The following is a 16,911-nucleotide window of genomic DNA, read 5'->3' as shown; positions in this document are numbered from 1 at the left end:
AACAGAATTAAACCTGAGTGATCAAGAGCATCTCTTTCCCTAGATATCCAACAGCCTCCTGTCAGTGCTTTTATAAGGAAGATGCAAGATACAGAGTTAAGTCAAGAAGTGAATGACTGCTTAAGCCAAGGTATTAGTTACAAGGATGAAGACTTTGTCAAGGTCTCAACTGTGTTAATCCCTCCCTTCAAGATCTCAACTGTGTGTTAATCCCTCCCTTCAAGATTTTAACTGTGTGTTAATCCTTCCCTTCAGTTGAAGCTCTTGTCATCTCAACATTAATTTTTTGTCACATCAGAATTTTGCTGAGAAATTTTCCTACCTTAATCCATTACAGATGCACTTTTCTGCATAGATCTTGACTGTGAGGTGTCGGTTTCAAAGCAGAGATGGAAGAGGTAAGAAATGTGACTTTCACTCAGGTGAAAACCTGTTATGAGAGCATTAGCCATCTATCTGTAACATCCCTAACTCCTGGGAGGACTGAGTTGGTACAAGATTAGTTTATACTTTCCTTGCCTTGTTTCTTACAAGCTTTCCATTTGCATCTGCTAATGACCATTGTAACAGACAGGATGCTGGGATAGATTTAGCTGTGATCTAATCTAATGTGACTCCACTTGCGTGATTTGATAGTGGCTCCAAGACACTGTCTCTCCAGTGAGAAGATTTACAAATAGTCTCAGTCAGTGAAGTTTATGGAGCTGTGTTGCACATGAGCGCTTGACAGAAGGACAGTGACTTTGTTCATCTAAAGGAGAACTGAGAGGCCTCTCGAGGCAAGTGCCTCAATGAAGAGCAAGTGCTATCATTGTTCTTTTCTCTCTCCCTAAATTTAAGACACTGAACTGTTAAGATCAGTTGCCTCGGGTTAGAATGTTTCTCAGTGATATAACAGGATACTCTTCTTCTGTGGAAAGTCCCGTGTCTAACTAGTTACTACCTCCTTGCTGCTAGCGATTTATTTAGAATGGCAGGAGACGGAATTCCCCTTTCAAGCTTTCCATAGTAGACAAGGAAAAGTGACTCGAGCTGTTTGTTGCTTTTTTGTTGCACCCCTTTTCTTTAATTCTTTCTAAATGTGGTTTTGCTTATTCATAGCCCAGTCGAGTGCTTCACCTATGTCTGTTTTCCCCCTCCCGGTTCCCTCAAATGTACTAAGGCAGGTCACAAGTAAATTGCAGGTTAGCATGTGAATGCTAAGTCAGCTGGACTAGTAGTAAAATGCAACAAACAGGACACAGCAAGATGTTTCTAGGCAAGTGTTGATCACAAAGACAATCTGCTACAACCAGTGGAAGGCAAACCTCAAATATACCTTTAGATATCACAGAATAACCTCAATGAGAAACTCATAACAGCTTGAAATGTCAGAGATACAATCTGCTGCATTTTGAGCCTCTCTGCTGCTCTGTTGGCACAACAGAACCTTACAGGACTGGCAGAAATGGCCCAGGGGAAACTACTGCATGGGAGGGCTCTTTCTCATCACCCAGTCCTTATGTCTACATCACTGAAACTTAAGAAGGATGGAACATAAGAGGGACACTGAGAAATAGGAGGAATATGAAAGTGATGGGATGATTCTACACTAGTGCTATGGAGCAGCCCCTGAAAAGCAGGTGTAGTTAGAATAGAATAATGTGAAGGTGTATATCAAAGTAAATGTCTAGCATTAAGGACTAAGTGTAAATTTCCATATCTGTCTCTCCATTAGGAAGGGAACAAAAACATCTGCCCAAGCTTTTCTTAAACCTTTCCTTGTTACTTTCCTTTCTAATCACCTCTTCAATTCAGGTGTTTCAAACATCTCCCACACGTCCTGCAGAACAGTGAAATATTATACCTGCAGTGTTTGATGAATTGAGAGAAAAGTGCTTAAACTCTTCAATTAGCTGCTTTTCCTTCAATCTATCTCCCTCCTCCTTACCTCTAAGAGTTGTAAGTGACACCACATTAAACTTCCTCTTGCTATGGGGGCAAGACTAAAGTGCATAAGGTCAAGAATGGGAAGGAAAAAGGAAGGGAAAGAATGGGATATTTGTGCAACTATAAAGTAAGCAGGTTCAAAGTGTGCATTTTACAAGAAATGCACAATGTTATAAGGTCATTCATATCCTGCTAGCTGTGCTCCAAAGGCTTGGAGGGTCTCAATGTCCTTGTATCCTGACTGAGCTCGCTTATCTTACTCAGGTCTGACCAGCTCATATGTACCTTATTTTCCTTCTCCAAGGCTTTTAAACAATCCTCCAGCTGTGTGATTTCCAAGTACCTTCCACAGCCATACCTATAGCTGCCACCAAACCAGTGGTGCTGGATCCCCAAAACTGATAGATCTGCTTTGCTACCCTGTCATTTAGGGTTCTGTCACTAGACCCAGGAGCTGATGGGAACGTGACATAGGTGGAAGAATCTTAATCTTAAGGCAGCCCTCTGTTTCCCCAAATAAAATCATCAGAGAGGGGCTTTCCTATCCTCTTTGTAGAAAGAATGAGCTGAAATCCCATTTCACCCTCCTGTTCAGGACTGCCTGCCTGTACCTGCTCCTCCTGCCTCTGCTGGTCTGGTGTGTGTGTTTGGAATGAAAGATTTTCCCTGCAAGCCACCCTGAACCTCTTACCTGGCCTGTCAGAGTCTTTTATCAACACAGGTTTCTCAGTGGGCCACAGTGATTTACTGTCCAAATAGTGCTGTTCTGTGTCAGAGATTGTGATTGAAAAGCCTCACTTTGCAGCTACTAAGAATCTCTATCTTTTCCCCTCTGTTCTTTTTTTACCTTTTCAAACATTGTTTTACGAGCCCATTGCTATCTGCCTGACACAGGAGCTGTGCCTCAGGGCAGCATTTTCTCACCTCTAAGCCAGAGGGTTGCTTCTTTGATGCTTGGTTTGAAGAGCTTGGAAGAACTCCACATAGGGTATCTACCCTGTCTCCCTAGGGCAATGTACTCAGGTGAGGAAAGTTTCCTGCATGGTTAAAACTGGCATTCAGGGCATTACTTTTTTGTTTAATTTTTTCCCTTCCTGAGACAAAAGAAGGAACAACTCTTACCTATTTGAACCAGGACACAAGCTTTCCAATCTGGGATCAATGCATGAGAACATTCAGAACCTACTCAAAGGAAGCCAGGTTTTCTGGAAAGAATAGACACAATCCTGATTTTCTGAATCCCAAACAAATGCAGTTCAGAGTCCTCAGAACCTTTTAAAAATCAAAGAAGATGTCTCCAAGTAGAGAGTACCAATCTCCTTATCAGTGGGTGTGATTCCGCATTTAAATACAAAATGGTAGCTGAATGCAACCAGAATTCCCATTCCTGAGCTGCAAGTGCAGGATCTGGGTTCAGATACACATAGCTGGGGTAAGTTAATCTAGCCCTGGTTTAGCCCGATTAGTCCATCTTAATCTACTTAATGCTACTTAAAACATTGGGATCCACTTCTGAACATCCATTTTGGTCAAAATTTAAGAAACTGGAGAATCAGAGTAACCTTAAACATTAAGAAGTCCATAGGTGTTAGATGATGGGTCAAGCCTTTATGTGACAGTCCAGCATACACCTGGAGTGCATCTCTGAAGGCTTGCTTCGTTTTGGCTCTAGTTCAGGTTGAGTACCATCAGTACATACACATCCTTAACTGAAAGTGATACTTTCCCGATGGTTTCAGTGGCTCTCTGCAGTGCATATGTCCTTCTCACTGAAACACAGGTAATGAAGATCCACTGCAAACCACTCAGGTTAACTTAACTAAGGCATCCTGAAAAGCGAAGAATCAGTACAGGAAGTTCTCCTTGGCTTTTCAGTACATCAGCAACAGTCTCAGAGTTCATTTCTCTCTTAGCTCTTTAAAGGACCGACACTATGATTGGTCTACCATGCTATGCTGGGAAATATTCTGAATGCTTTTGTTGGGCACAAAGATTAAAGTAAGAACTGAACATCAAAACAATTTATAAAGACTTGACATTTATCAGACGCTTGAAAATAATGGCAACATTAACAGGAATGGGAAAATGCTTGTTTTATATATATATATATATACACACACACACACACATGTCTAAGGTTAAACTTCAAATGCTCAGGCACTTTGTTCTTAAGAGGTCAACCCAGTAATCACGGAAGGGGACTGTGGTGTACTTCCGAAAGAGACAACTGTCCTTTCACCACCCCACAACTTCAGTTACTACCTGTCAAGGTTCTACACAAATAAGAAAGGTGATTTGGGGGCACTGATCAAGCAAACCAGACATCCTACTGCTTTGTTTTCATTAATAGCTTTCCATCAATTGCGCTGGTTTCAAGAAGATTTCATCCTGTCCCTGCCTAAAAGCTTGAACACTGAAGCTATAACCAAAAGGAAGAAGTCCTGTCTTGGGAGGCTTTCACCCTTGTTGAAAGATTTAGATAACAGCCAATAAACAGATGCTGCAAATACTTTGCATCTTTAATTCAAACACAGATACAACAAGTCAGACACGTCCAGTTGGTGCTGTTTCAAACACAAGGCAATGGAGATGTCTAGGCTGCTCCTAATTCCACTCTAAATGGATATTTTCCCTTATTTCCCCCTCTTGCTTCACACTGAGGCATGCAAGTGTGTATTTCACTATTTATCTTCATACTGTAAAAGTGTGTATTTTACCTTATCATTTTTCTCAAATGCATGTTATTATCTTGCTGTACACCTGAATGGTGATCTGACAGCCTATCATTTTCACATGTTAGAACACATTTTAAAGTGTCTATTAAAGGAGCCTGTTCTTAACACCAGCACCAGCAGCCTTCAACAGGGCTGCTTATTAATCATCATTCACATAAAAAGCTGTTTCCTTTGACTGCACAGCAAGCAGAAGCAAAAGAAAAGGGCAAAAAGGTAAAGACGCAGAGATTCTTTGTGATTTACTTAAGTGCAGTTGTAGCTTGCATGCCATCTCAAGAAGCAATCTTGTCAAATTCCATACATTTTCTATAGAATTACAGAACAATCAAGACTAAGAGCTCCTAAGTAAATGCAGCATTGCAGCTAGTGCACACAGAGCATGGCATTCAGGGGGTGGCATGGTTACTAAGCATCCTGCAGCACCCTGCAAGTACAGGGGTACCAGTCCTGACAGCCCATCCAAATTCCAGCTGCAATTATATCTGTTAATGTCTCATTGAATTGTCAATGGCTACATCATTCTTTCCTCTCTATCCTGAGCTGTGGCTTAACATTACCCCATCACGTTAAATGGCTGCCAGTTTCTGCCCTGAGGGTGGCTGCAGTGGAGTGGTTGATTGGTGCTGCTCCTTGTTCAACCAAATACAAGCTTGAGCCCTTGCTGAAGCAAAGACCTGCTCCAACTGTTCTATTGGATTGCTCTTGGAAGGAAAGCAAACATGGACTTCACAACTGGCTGCAGAGTGTGCTGGTACCAAGAAAGGCAAGAGTACCTGTGTATTGTATTTGCTGTTTGACTGAAGGTCCAGAGACTTTGTGTAATCTGAAATGGGCAAATACATTACTGATACACTGTGAAACTTCACAAACTAGACCAGATTAATAGCGCTCCATTTGTTTTCTTTCTGAAGCCAGGAAACCTGATCCTGAGGTAATAGTAATAATAATAAAAGCCCTTATGCTGAAAACTCTTTCAGTAAGTAACTCTTGAAGCCTATGAGATGCTTTCCAATTGACTTGAGTGAACTTTGGCTTGTGCCAGTTAGCATCCAGCATAAATCTGGGTTTTCCCATTTGGTTGTTATGTTTTCAAGCTTTGGAATTAGTATATGGCTGAAGTAAGAATGAGCTTGATATTGACAAACTCTTGTTGTGTAGAAGCAGAAAACACAGATGTATACCAGTAAGTAGGAAGAAAATGCTACCACCTGTGACTTGGATGAGTGACTCCATTCCCTGACACTTGAGAGCAGAAATGAATACAATTTTTGTAAAGCACCTTGAAGTGTGCAGGTGAACAGTGTTAGACAAATGCTACTACCAGCCAAGCACAGGGAGGCCAGTGTAATAAACTCAGCCAAACTCAAGATTTAAACTGATATGTAAGAGTTGGTAATGTACAAAAGTCTGAAAGACAACTAATCCAAATGTCATACATAAAAATCCATGTAAGGTGCCTGTGCTCATTACAAAGAGTTTGTTTGATGTATTTTATAAATCACTCAAAAATACAGTCCTTGATTTGGTATACAGTGTAAGGGAAACCTGGTAAATCCTGAAACCCCATGCAGCCAGATTAACCTTGCCTGTTGTAGCAACAGTGTCACTGAGTTTGGAGGACTATGAGCAGCACAATACTGTGGCCATAAAGAACAGTTTGTCTCATCTTCATCATACTGGTGAACTCCTCCAGACACCAGTTTCCAACTTTTAAGGAAATGATCATTGGAAAAGAGATGGCTAGTCTAGGAATTAAAAAGTGCATAACCACAAAGGAAACTGCATTGGGAGAGTCTGAGCAGAAATGTTCTACCCTATGTCTAGCAACCTGACTACCCTTTGCAAGTGCTTATCATGTAGTATTTATAAGAGCAGACTTGAAAGTAAGTAACCTAGACTTCTTGCTTTGTGATTAATTCCTGCTCAGAACAATATAAACAGAGTATTTTTTGGATTATATTTTCCCCGTGGAGTTTAAAGTTATAATGAAAACCCAACCAGAAATACAAAAGCAAATATTAAAACCCCCAAACAAACCAAGAATTGGACTCCAGGTTCAACCACCTGCCTCAGCCACATGAGAAACAAGCAAATTGTCATGTAGTTAATGAATATTCCAGATTAAACCCCCTAAAAAAATAGCCCTTAAAATACCCAGGGGAGCAACAGCTGGTCAGGTACTCAACTCCAGCTACTGGAACTATAAAGTCTGAAGCTGTTCAGCAGCAAGTAGCTATCTGGGTTGTCAGAGCAGGATGGGATTGAGCTTCTCAAGTTATATTGAAAACTGCACAGGGAAATAGGGCCAACTCCTATTTCTTGATAAAGGTAAGACCTGAATAAGGAAAACAGCTCCCCTTTAGACATTACCACTTTCTAATTGGTGACAACTGTTACTACAGAGTCCTGCTTTTGAAGATATGGGTCTGTATCTAAAAACATCACCCAACCAAGCCTTAGAAAGGCCATGTGCATCTGCTAGAATGAACCTAGCAAAGGGCTTCTCCAGCACAGCATTTCAGTATGGGTTGAACATCACACAGAAGCAGCTATCATACTGAGTACCACACCAAGGGCTTGGAGTCCTTTCCGCTTCTAACACAAGGTCACTTTGCTACAGTGACTTGCAAGATAGCAGCAGACTCACTGTCATGCAGCTGGACTATCAGTGCAAGCACTTGTGATTTCTCCCAAACTTTGAGAAGCATTCATGCATTTAATTCTGTAGGAACAGCCTGCCACTCTCCTTCCCTGCAACTGCACACCCATTTGAGAGCAGGGACCTTTCAAAAGGGTACCAAAAGACTATTTAATATATGAGGTGCTGGTTGTTATATTCTTCTTGAAGCAAGAACTACAGTTCTTGAAGCAAGAACTTCTGTCAGTGAAGTTTTGTTCCTTCAAGTCAGATCTGAATTTGTTCTATGTATACTAAGTATTTGTGCCATCTGCCTGGAAGTGCTCAGTATTAGTGATTGAGAGATTGCACTGTTTCCGTGGCCCTCATGTGTGGCGTTTCTCACCCTTCCCTGTATCTGAGCAGCATTTGAGGATGAAGACTTTAATGAACACTGGCATCTCAGTCAGCTGCTGGTGGCTTCCCTCTTGGCTCAAAGCAGCAGCTCTGCCCACACTTGCAGCAGAGGGTAAGAAAAAAGAGGAAGAGGAGACCCATGTGTGCAAAGATGCAGAGATGTTCCTTTTTTAAAGCTGTGGTGCAGCAGTTTGAAGAACTGAGCTCCTTAGGCTTCAGGACTGCTTAATTTTGTCAGGCTCCTAATTGTCGAACCAGCAGTCAGCGTTTTAGTGTCCTCTGCAGTTTTTGTGTTGCTCGTGTCAGAAAGGATGTTGTTTGTCAGCCAAGTGCCCACTGGCACAGGCACTGAAAGTGTCCAAAATGCCAGCTGCAATTAGGCATTTCTGTCCTGACACCCCCCAGTGTGTGCATGGCAAGAGCAGCTTCTCTGATCTCAGCAGTAACTAAACACTTGTCTTTCCTCAAATACTCACACTTTACAAATGGAGGCCCACAACACAGTTTCAGCATGTTGATAGAAATATGACCCTTTTGCACATCCATCCAGAGACAGAACTAACCTCATTTCTGTCCGCAGATTGCTCCAAAATAGTGATTTACTATGCAAAAGCTTACTTGACGCTTGGCTCCCCCTGTTACCAAATACATCCAATTGCAGGGGCAGAATGTGTCTTTATTTACTTTAAAAGCCCATGTTCACCCAGCAGAGCAAGTACCATCAAGAAAAACAGTGCACTGGATCTTAGTGTCTCTGACTCATGGCAGAGCTGACATAGGTCTTACTCCTGCCCATCACCACTGTCCACAGATAACATGCGACTGGTGCGGTTCAACACACAATTTGGCCCATAAAAGTTAAACTGATAAGGGGTTGAGGCAACTGCCCCTCCCATTTCAGTGTGAGCTACAGCCCGTATGCATTTAAAAGGCAGAAGTTCTTCCCTGTGAGGGTGCTGAGGCACTGGCATAGGGTGTCCAGAGAAGCTGTGGCTGCCCCATCCCTGGCAGTGTTCAAGGCCAGGTTGGATGGGACTTGGAGCAAGCTGCTCTAGTGGAAGGTGTCCCTGTCCGTGGGTCAGGTGTTTGAAACCGGATGAGCTTTAAGGTCCCCTCCCAGCCCAACCCATTCTATAATTCTATCATTTATCTTGAGTTCTCAGAGCCAGCAGTGAAAGTTGCCATCATTTTACTTGCAAAGTAAGCACATGGTCCAAAGTCTTTTCAATGCAACAGAAAACAGTGCTGCCTTCATAGTTACTTTCACTGCAGAATGGCCCAGGAGGCCGTTGCTCTAGTCCTTGGGGTTTGTATGCTCCTCAGAGTTACCACCTCAGGTGACTTATCAGGTTGTGACATTCAGCTAACTCAGTACTTCATCCTGTGCAAACAGAAGTTTTTCTCCTTGCTGCCAAGCAAGCAGGTTTAGCTGGAGCAGATTTGCTCCCTTCAGCGATGCAGGAGGCAGAGGGCTGGAGCAATAAAATCCATTATAGAAATGTTTTTGTATCTCCTGGTTGTGGACTTCTAAGAAAAGGAACTAAGATTATCACTACTGAGAAGAGCACTATAATTGTAGCTCCTGAGCAACGCATATAGAAGATTGCCAAGGCAACCAATCATTCCACAGCAAGGGCAGAGGTAGTTGAGTTAAGATGAGGTTGTTACAAACCCCTACTGTGCATAATCATATAGTAAGCAACATTTTTAAAAGGCTCTTGTAAAAAAAGGACAGAGGAAAAAAGGAACAAGAGAAATTAATTTCCTCTATTTTGCTGCTTGCTCACTTGATTGAGGTACAAGAGCAAATTATATGCATGTCCTGCACCTGAGGACACTGGGGGCTGACAGGGAGCAGCTAGCTGCTTTCTTCACAGATACAATGCAGATCCTAGCACAGGGAGGGCAATAGGCTAAATTCATCTGCACAAAATATTGTTGCATTTCTAAGGTGTTTTTAAATACGAAGTCTCTGGACACCAGTGCTCCTTTAATGCAGAAGTTTAAGTCTTTGCTGGTTTTGTTACAAACTAGATTCTTGGGGAAGTGTTTGAAGTCAACAAACAGTCAACAAAGGATCTTTTTGTGAGTATGATTTACTCGTGAAATCAGAGATTTGCAGATCAGATCGCTAAAAATTTAAAGGGTATGTCCACAACATCCTTCCATCAGCAGTAAGCTCCTTTGAAGTAGTTCTTACCCTAGAATCCCCCATCCCATCACTCCCAGCTACTTCTCCAAGTTGCTAGAAATCGGCTGTTATATCTGTACAGCAATTCAGAGGGCTAGATGATCAGCTGAAACAGATACGTTTTTCTGGTTCAAAGAAGTCTTTGTGATTCAGTCTATACTGCTGCCTCACATAATGTTCACCTGCATTACTGAAAGCAGCACTCAAGGCCATGACTAAGTACCCCTAAATTGCATTTACTGCCAAAAACATCTGCCATAGTACCTCACTGAACAGGACTAAACACTTCTCTCATTCTAGACACTGCTTTCTTCCAGTGACCTTTCCTTCCACTTACACAAGGAATAATTACTGCTTCACAAATGGCTATTTCCATTGGGTTTGCTTCTTTCCTGGTTTGAGTCATATTCAGTCGCTGGCTCCTTTGCTGTTTGCAAACCAGAGTGGTAGCATTCTAGACCCACTTGGCAAATTCCAGTTTCTACAAGTTTAAGTGACCCCTGTTTTCTAGAGCTAGATCTGCATCCATCGGATTTTCCACTCTCAGCAAGAAAAAAAGCACCACCCAAAGAAATTTCAACCCCTGCTGATACAACACACATGTTACTCAGTGGTACTTACTGTTCATTTCCTCTACATAGGACATAGAGCATCATGCATAGCCCAGTGTGAAAGACACTGTACTCAGCAGCACCAAAAGGAGGAGGATCAGAGTGGAATTGTGTTTCTCAGCCTGGCAGCAATGTGTGACATACTGGACAAATCACTGCTCCATCCATCCCTCTGCCCATGTCCTGCTTTCTCAGAAGTCATGGAGGTGTCACGCAGTGACTTTACTGGGGGAGATGTCACATGCACAGATAACCTCCCACCAGCCCCACAGGAGTACTTCCATGTTTAGGGGCTTGGCATGCATAGAAAGTCCTTTTCTTTACATGTCCAGGAAGTGGAATTGCCATGTGTATTCCCTTATCAGTAGCCAACTGCATTTATCTTGCAGTCAGGTCCTTGTCATACAACTCATTTCCTTGGTGTACAGCCCCTGCCTGTTAAAGCCAAGACAGACTCACCCCATGAAACCAAACACATGTGAGCATCACAGGCCTCAGAAGTGATATTTACCCATGATTGTCCTACAGTGATGTTATTTGTGCTGCATAATTCAGCAATTGGATTTTAACTGAACTTGGCAGTGTACTAGAATCTTGAAGCACAGCAGGAGTTTGATATACACTCAAGATCCTGAAAGTTACTCTCCCTGTTTTGTTAAGGAATAGCATCAATCCTCCTGCCACAGCATGAAGTTTTGCTAATCGTTTTTCAGTCTGCCAAGTTACAGCAAGAAGGAAAGAATCCAATTATGGTATAACATGCAACATTGCATTAACCACACTTCAGTCAAGTATTTCTCTCCTGTGCTAACAGCTATAGCAAGGTATTTGACACATACTTAATCAGACAAGAATAATAGTGTTATCCGGTTTATTTCCTCTAAAAAGACCAACAATCTTGATCTTGAATTAGTCCTCAGGAAGCCTCAGTTTGCATGGGATGGCCACCTCTCTCAGTGCCTTTGGTGCTGCCCTTCTTTGTAGGCTTAACTATCTCTTTGCAGAGAAACAGAGGGGACTTCCTGCTGCTTCCAGAAGTTCCCCCTATGGTGTTAAGATCATTGTTCTTTCTTCAGCACACAGTCTCCTCCTTGATGCTGCGGTAAGGCTAAGGCAGGGTATAAGACAGTAGCTCACTTTCTTGGAATGCCAGTTAAGTTTTCTTCCAGACAAAGCATTCTGAGAAGAGCTAAAACAAGAGAAAAATCTTACTTGACACTACTGAGTGTTGAAAGGGAGAAGTGTATGCAACAGGGTAGAGCTCATTGAAGGGGATGCACAGGCTGGTACAAAGCGCAGAGATCCAACTATTTTTGAACTCATCCCACTGTCTTTATTTGTATAACCTGAAACCAACAACTGCAATTATTGTATCTGAAAACCTAAACATAAACCCTTGTGAAAGAACAGATGTTGGTTGAAAAAGCCCACTTGATAGAAAAACCAAAGCACTGTGGCAGCCTATGACTGTTGCCTGAGAGTTTGCCCTGGAATAGTCTTAAAGTGTCACATGTAATAAACATGATCAAGCCTGCTTTAGTGATGATTACAGAGCTGATCAGTATTCATACAGGTATCTAGTGTCAGACCAACTACAGAGAGAGCTTTCCTGGCCTGTTGTCTGATTTAGTGCAGTTCCAGCTAAGCACTGCATATCACATAGCCAGACATTTCTCTTACTTAAACTAGACTTCAGCTCATTCTTAAACTCATATTACCTGCATGTTTGCCCTTCTGCATCCCCCAAATAAGAACTAATATTCAAGGAGCTGAAAAACTAATTCTTTAGTTACTACAGGACCCTTCTGGAAATTACTTCTTCCATATACATGAGATGGCCAAAGATATAGATGGCTCTCTTAGGTAATATTGTGGACCTATGGAAGGATACTTGGTTGTCCTGCAGTTCAAATTCTACTTCAATATTGATGTTTTAAGCCTCCCTCCCTTATTATCCTCAAAATAAACTGTCCTAAGCCTTTTCATATTCTATTCAGCTTTTCCTTTCCCTACCTTTGTTTTAGTAGACAAATGAGTCCCAATTTCACTGTTATCCCACTCTTCCTTTTAAAATCTTTCTTTAAAATTTATACATCCCCTTCAGCCTGGAATACCACATCTTTTCCATAAAGAATTTAGGTGCGGGGTTTGTTTGGTTTTGGTGAGGAAGGATGCTTTTATGTTGAGGCAGAACACTGCAGTTCAGGGTATTTAGGTTCTGCCCACAGGGCTTTTCACAAAGTTAGCTGGATGTGTAGCAAGTCATTACTTGACTTCTGTGGCATTGCTAAAAGATAGGGATAATACTTCACTATATTAAGGTGATGCAGAACTAGAGTAGTGCTTTTGAAATCATACTGAAACAGTCTCTTTTCTCTCAAATAGAAGGTGCAGTGGAGGCAGTGGTTTGTTAAGCCTTATCTATGTACCGAATCTCATCTGGATTTTCCATGTTTTTGCCCTGTGGTTACATTGACTAGGTAGGAATACTGGAAACATGATTATATGCTGTAAAGTAAATGGTTCTTATTTGCTGCTTTGTCCATGAAAGCTTCCTGGAGGAGCTCAAAAGTACTTTTTGCTGTGTAAGAGAGGGTTTTACACACCAATGAACATTTTATCATCTTCACTGTCCTTACTACTACCCCAAAGTGACTTATGTGTCCACCTCTTCATCTCAACCAGGTTACTGAGGAGGCCAGCTGGGGCGACATGGCCAACTCACCTAGTTATAGCTGGTTTATGAGTTACACTTCCAAATTCATCTGTACAAGCATTAGCTCAGGGCTTGGCAAGGCCCGTTTTTGAGATATGCTGGCTCACCCTTCACTTGAAGCTGACTGCAGCAGAGTTACCCTCTGGTCTGACTTACAAACAGGACACAGAATTACTGTGTTTGGCAGGGCTTTTTCCCAGAACAGAACTCACAACCAGTGTTTATGTAACAGCTCTATGCCCACCTTAACCTTTCTGCAACCTTAAGAGCTGCACAGTGCTAAGGTCATCCTGTTGGTGCTCCTTGGGCTCTTCTGAAACTGAGCTATAAATCAGTTGACTGCTTTCAAACATTCTTTTGCCTTTATAAAACCAGGTAAGCCACCTCTGCTTCTTCACTGTGCTTTAACTACACTTCAACACAAGTTGTGCCTAAGTAAGTGTGCGCAAGAAGCAAGAATTGTCTTGAGAAAAGCTATGAAAGTCTTGCCTAGTTTTCCAGGCTTTACACTCCCAACCATGCACACGTGCTTCTGTAAGCCCAAAGCATGTACTAATGGCTGGAACTAAGAGGACAAGACTCTTGGGAACATCTGGTATTACTGCTTTGATTTGGCCCAGAGAAGTCAAGAGCAGTCCTCCTCTTGAGGCTGAACACAGCATTCCCAGTGCAGGGATCAAGGAGTGGGAGGTTAAGGTGCTCTCTGTAACAGTACCATGCACTTTATCCAGCTTATTCCAGAGGGTGGGTCTTGTGTTTATGCCAGTGAAGTCTCACCATGAAATGAGAGCCCATTTCCCTTCCCTTACGCTTGAAACAATGCAGATGGGGCTTCAAGTTATCAGGCTCAAGATGTTACAAACTGATCTCATTTCTCACCACAAGCTGTGCATTCTGATGTCCCTTAGGTCAACCTTTATCTCCCCAAATACATTAAAGGAGCAAAAAATTTATTAAACTCCAGGGAGAAACTGGTTCTTTTTCAGAGAGGTTTTGTTCCCCTTCCCATTCCCTGTGAATGTCATTGTATCTGCTGTTTGCTGAGCAGGAAATGCATTATTAAAGCAGTTTCTCCTCCATAAACTGCTTTGCATCTGACTGTTTCATTGTAAATCCGGAGCCACAAAGTCAGGCCACCTTGGGATAACCCAAGGTGAAACCTGACCTGATGAAAATGGCTCATGCCTCCCGGCCTGCATTGCAACCTGTGAGAAGGGCTTTTATTATTTATTCAAAACCTGTTTAAATCCCCCTTCTTCTGAAACAACCATTTTAAAAATATTAAAACACCACGGCTAAGCTGGGAGATTAAACAAGTTTAAAGCTTATCATTGCAGGTGGGATATTAGTTCCAATAAAACGGGGAGATGGCAGGCTGCGTGGTAACTGGAGCCCCTTCTACTCAGTAACTAATCACTGAGAAAGCATTTGGTGCAGGAGGGGGAGAGCGGATGAGGGGGTGAGACAAACAATGCATCCGGGCTCCTGGCAACCCTCACTGCTTACCATGGTGATGCACAAAAGGAAGAATGCCACGCAGAGAAGCAGACCTGGATCTGTCCCCATAACACTTGCCCTACATTCAAGTGCTCTGGGAAGCTGAAAATGTGACCTTCAGCTATTCTGTTCTGTTGGGTGATGCTGCAGCTGAACAACACTGTTCCAAAGCTGTCAAAAGGCTGTGGAATATTTACTTACATCTCTTCCATCACACATTTTCCTTTTAAATGTTTAGATATCAACACCTCTTTACTAGATCTTCACTCGTACTCTTCAAAGAGAGATACAGTATTACTGTGGGTGTTATTAAGCCAGAATTAGAGCTTCATTAAAGAGAAATGAATTAAAACCCATCAGGTTCCAAAGTTTGCAGGGCAAGGATGTCTTCTTAAAACATTCCCCCCCCCTCCCCGAGAGTAAGATTTGCTAACAGGCCATTCCTGTTCTAAAGCACCATACTTTCAGTGTTCCAGACTGTAAGGAGTAACTTATACTAACAACTTCAGCATCCCACAGCTGGATCAACTCTTACCTTCTTCCTCCAGGGTTCCCCACAGACCCAGGCTTGTATCTAGTCCAACATGCAGGGGGACCACAAGCGGAACCACAGAACACAGCATGGTGAGCCCCAGCAAGCAGAGTGGACACTTCCAACTCTGAGGTACATACATGCTAAAGAGAAGGATTCTGCAGTGCTTAATAATGTGCTATACAGAGGTTTTGTCAGTATAAATACTTGACCAACTGAGTGAGGAATCATTTAATGCCAAAACGAATTGTGTGGGTTGCTTGCAAATATTTTGTCACCAGCATTGAAACCTGTATATTTGGTCAATCCAGGGCGTCCTGCTCCACACCCCTCTGTAGTGGGGAGCATGTAATATTAAAACACCAGTGTAAGCAAGGTTGGAAAGGCTACATGATGGTCCCAAGTAAGGGGCAGTAATACCTCAGTAATTCAAGTATTCCAGCCATAAGGAGCTGTAGTAGGAAGATTCTACTGTGTATAAAACCCACTATGATCTAATGTAGCTGAAGATAAAAAAAAGTTTGAACCACAAGGCTACTCCTAGCCCTCACTGTTGATTCTGACCCCCCCCAACCCAACATTAAACCAGGAACTAACACACTCCTCCCACACTCTGTCCAGACAGTTGTTGAGAAGGAAAGTTTTGACAGCAGGGAGATGGCTTTGGACTGAGCAGCTTTCATCTGGTCATCACTGAGGAAAGTCCTGGGTGAACATAAGTTAGTTTTAAAACCAGACCTGCTTCTAACAGAAAAATGCTTGCTTTCCCCATGTATCACAGGTACTTAGTTCCTTAGGCAGGCAGTGATTTGTATAAACCCAAATCATTAAATAGCCCTTGGCCACTGCTTAAAGTGAGACAAGTACCTGCCTGAGCTATGTACTTAAATTCTTAAGGGAGGAAACAAGGGGGGCAAAGTTAATAGAAACTTCAGAGCTAAAACACAAGTGTTGCATCTAGAAATACTTAGGAGAAGGAATCTGAAAACAGTAAACAAGGTGCTTTGATGTCTCAGTGGGGCCACCAGTAGGTATCAAGGACTGAAATGCATTGTTAGAGATTGATGGGAAACCCCATACAATGTTGCTGGGTTGCTTCATACAAGAACAGGGAGAGAACAGCACAGCAGTGCTGCAGAGAAGGAATGAGGGTGTGTGGAACCAGTACCAGGTAGACATGAGCATACCTGCTTGTAAGGCTACTGCCCAGCCCTTGATGGTGCCATCTGCCTCTCCTTTTCATTAACGCACATCTTGTGGGAATTGTTCAGAAACCCTTGGTTCTGATTGAAGGAGGACTCCAGCAAATAGTGAGAGAAGGTTGCTTCTATTGGGTTAAAGATTTCCATGAAATTCCAGTGAGTAGCACAGTAGTGACTACACAGGGAAGATCTGCATGGGCCACAAAGCATCTCCATCCGTTTTCTCTTGGAGGTTGAACTTTCTACTCCTAACATTATTCGGGTACACTTCCAACTATCAGCTTCAAAGGATTGGAGTGATTACTCCATGTTTTAGGATTTTGGTTGGGTTTTTCAAAGTCTTGCTTCCTCCAAGTATGGTCTCTGCAGTCTGGGATGTTCCCGTTTTCTGAACGGGCAGTTCATCCACATTCACTATTCCTATACACAGTTTAACTTTGATGCAGACATCATAATAGTGAAGT

General features: G+C 42.5%; 1 long non-coding RNA gene across 1 annotated transcript; it reads right to left on the bottom strand.

The window, feature by feature from the left end:
- Positions 1–11,356: 11,356 nt before the first annotated feature.
- Positions 11,357–13,153, bottom strand: LOC133275609 (uncharacterized). The gene is made up of 2 exons (XR_009745618.1): positions 13,107–13,153; positions 11,357–11,689 (listed from the first exon to the last, which is right to left on the bottom strand). It is a non-coding gene; the product is annotated as an uncharacterized LOC133275609 (long non-coding RNA).
- Between the last annotated feature and the right edge of the window lie 3,758 nt (positions 13,154–16,911).

This window comes from Pezoporus flaviventris, unplaced genomic scaffold (genome assembly GCF_033815535.1).
Source record: "Pezoporus flaviventris isolate CSIRO_AGI_PZ_B2104156 unplaced genomic scaffold, CSIRO_AGI_Pfla_v1 ptg000041l, whole genome shotgun sequence".
Lineage (NCBI taxonomy): Eukaryota > Metazoa > Chordata > Aves > Psittaciformes > Psittacidae > Pezoporus > Pezoporus flaviventris.
Note: the sequence above shows the minus strand (reverse complement) of the source record. Positions and strands in the feature narration are given on the sequence as shown.